A 3,858-nucleotide genomic window follows, 5' to 3' on the forward strand; every position below is an offset into this window, starting at 1 on the left:
ACACCTTTTCTGTATAATTTGACTGGTGAACAAATATTCCACGTTCTTTTTGTTCAATTTGCAAACTCAAACAATACTTTGTTTTTCCAAGGTCCTTCATTTCAAATTCTTCTTTTAAGTACGACACAACTTATTGAATTTTCTTATTCGTTCCAATGATTTTTAGATCATCAACATATACAACAATAATTATGCATCCGAATGTTGTTTTCTTAATGAAACCGCAAGGACATATAGAATTGTTTACATATCCAATTCACTTAGCCGACTATACCATATTCGGCCGGATTGCTTTAACCCATATAATGATCTTTTCAATTTCACAAAATAACATTCTCTGGGTTTTGAACTTTGTGCTTCAGACATCTTAAATCCTTTAGGGATTTTCAAAAATATATTAATATCGAGTGAGCCGTATAAGTAAGCTGTGACAACATCCATAAGACGAATTTCTAAATTTTCAGATACCGTCAAACTAATCAAATACCGAAACGTAATTGCATCCATAACAGGAGAATATGTTTCTTCATAATCAATTCCAGGCCTTGAGAAAAACCTTGTGCAACAAGTCGAGCTTTATATCTTACTATTTCATTTTTATTATTTTACTTTCGAATAAATACCCATTTGTACCCAACATGTTTGACACCTTCAGGTGTAATGACTATAGGCCCAAAAAAGTTACGTTTATTTAGCGAATCCAATTCAATCTGGATGACATCTTTCCATTTTATTGTCCTGTCGATTTTTACATTCACCAAAAGATTTTGGTTCGTGACCTTTATTTTCATTTATGATGTCAAATGTCACATTGTAAAAAAAAATCTTATCAATTTCTTTTATATCTTTTCGTTTCCATATTTTTCCAGTATTAATATAATTGATAGAGATTTCACGATTCTCATCAGTTTGTGGTTCTAATAGAACATTTTCATGATCATGTATTTCTGCCGGAATATCATTCTTTATTTTGTGATCATCGTATTTCTCTATACTTTTTCTTTTTCGGGGTTTTTTTATCCTTGGAATTGATTGGCCTTCCACGCTTCAAGCGTTTAATGACATCATGAGTGTCTTCAATTTTTTTTTGGAATTTCAATTCGAGCAACGACATTTACAGCATGCATATATGATTTAGTTACCTCTTTTGTGTCTGCAAATGCATCTGGTATTTGATTTGCTATTCTTTGCAAGTGCACAATTTGCTGTACGTATTTTTCACATTGTTTAGTTCTTGGATCCAGATGTAACAATGTTGATGTATACCATGTAATTTCTTTTTTCGATATGTTTCTTTTCTCCCCTTAACATTGGGAAGATTTTCTCATTAAAATGACAATCAAGAAAACGTGTTGTAAACACGTCGCCTGTCTGAGGCTCAAGATATCGAATGATTGATGTGCTATCACAACCGATATAGATTCTAATCTTTCTTTGATGTCCCATTTTTGTTCATTGAGATGGTGCAATAGACGCATGTACCATACATCCAAAAATTCTTTGATGAGTAATGTCTGGTTCTTTGCCAAAGGAAAATTGCAGTGGGGAATATTTATGATATGCACTTGGTCTGATGCGAATTAATGCAGCATCATATAAAATTACATGTCCCCATACATAAACACGGAGTTTTGTTTTCATAATCATTGGTCTAGCAATTAGTTGTAGACGTTTAATCAATGATTCATTCAGCTAATCCTTTTTTGTATGTACATGAGCAACATGATGTTCAACAGTAATTCCTATTGACATACTTTGAAAGTATGGGAAGTAAATTCACCAGCATTATAAAGTCTTATTTTCTTAATTGTATGATTGTAAAATTGATTCCGCAATTTTTATTTGAGCAAGTAATCTTGCAAATGCCACATTCCGAGTAGATGATAAATATAAATGTGACCATCTGCTGGAGGCATCGATCAATACTATAAAATCTCTAAATGGTCCACATGGTGGATGAATAAGCCCACAAATATCACCCTGAATACGTTCAAGAAATATGGGTGATTCAGTTTGGATTTTAGCTGACAAGAGAACATGCTTTGCATTGAGACTTATTATTTGAAAGATCTTCAGGTCTTTCGGTGGATGACCATGTGTATTTTCTATAATTCTTCGCATAATTATTGAACCAGGATGTCCTAATCAATCGTGTCAGTATTGAAGAATTATCAACTACCATGTTTGATTCAATTTGACTTATATATGTTTAATGCAATCCAGTAGGGAGTATTGTTAGTTTTTTAACTACATATTTCTTTCCTGATTTATATGTGGTAAGACACATATATTTATCATTTTCTTCATTTATTATTTAAGTATCATACCATGGGAATAAATTTCATTAAAAGTCAACAAATTGTTTTTCGATTGTGGTGAATACAAAGCATCATTCATCAGAAATTTGTATCATTAGGTAACCAAAAATGTGCTTTACCACAAACTTTTATCAAATCTACATGACGTGATATTGTATTCACCATTGTTTTTGTTGGTTTTAGTTCCAAAAAATATATTTTATCATGAAGAATAGTGTGCGATGTACCACTATCAGGTATGCAAACTTTCATGTGATTGGTTCCTTGTTTAGCTTTGTTCATAGAAGTTTCCATATTTGAACTTCAAAAAATAATACGCAATGACAAAATGTACTGACAATATATATGTAAAATATTTAAAAATATAAGACATATCATAATTATACAATAAAACATTAGCATATGAGCACATGAAATTACATTTCAATTCCACCAATATATTGATCATTTTTAGAGAAATCATGCAGAAATATGCAGCATCAAAATGAGTTGAATCACTCAAACGACCACTGTGTTCAGTGAAGTTGGTCTCTTTTGCTTTTCCCTTTATCGATTCTTTATAGTGTTTACAAAGGTGATCGGGGGCCTTTACAAATACGAAACCAATGTCCTGGAATGTCGTATCTAAAACAATAACTTTCAAATCGTATTGAGTGATTTTCATTAACAATCATGTTCTCATGGTTCTTTTTCAGTGGGTGGTTAGTGACACTCTTTTGAGATGAATTATAGAAGTAACAATCTCGATTTTTTTCAAAACAACGGCCGCCACCACGACCATGACCACGACCTAGACCACAACTAATTTGATTTTGGTTTCTCTGTTTAAATTCATTTTTACTTATAACATTTACTTCCGGAAATGCTGTTGATCCAGTGGGTCAAGACTGATGATTTCTCATTAGCAGCTCGTTGTTCTTTTCCACCACAAGAAGACATGCGATAAGTTCAGAATATCTCGCAAATCCACGGACTCTATATTTTTGTTGTAGAGTTATATTTGATGCGTGAAAAATGAAAATGTTTTTCAAGCATTTTCGATTCCGTAACCTTATGTCCACAAAATTTTAATTGCTAGATTATTCGATACATCGTCGAATTGTAATAACTGACTTTCTTAAAATCTAGGAATCTTAACGTATTCAATTCATCATGGGCGACACAAAAATATCATAGCTTTTTCTTTTTCTTGTGAAGATGATATACCATTTTTTCAATGGACTCGCTTAGACCCAATAACTCAAGATGCATTTCTATATCGAGAGTCCATGGCATAAAATTTTTTCCCGTGATGTCGAGCGCAACAAATTCGAGCTTTGCCAAATTTGACATGGTGGTACTAGAAAAAATAACAATGCATGTTTTTAGTTAAGTTATAAATTTATGAAAGTGACAATACAAAGTAACGAATAAATTATAAGTACAAGCATTCTTAAAAATAAAGAAAAAACACGGGGCATATATTCTCCAATAAATACAAGACAGTGAGTATGATAACCAAAATAATTATACAAAATAACCTTGAAAGAACCATCTTTTT

This window comes from Primulina eburnea, chromosome 14 (genome assembly GCF_022965805.1).
Source record: "Primulina eburnea isolate SZY01 chromosome 14, ASM2296580v1, whole genome shotgun sequence".
NCBI lineage: Eukaryota > Viridiplantae > Streptophyta > Magnoliopsida > Lamiales > Gesneriaceae > Primulina > Primulina eburnea.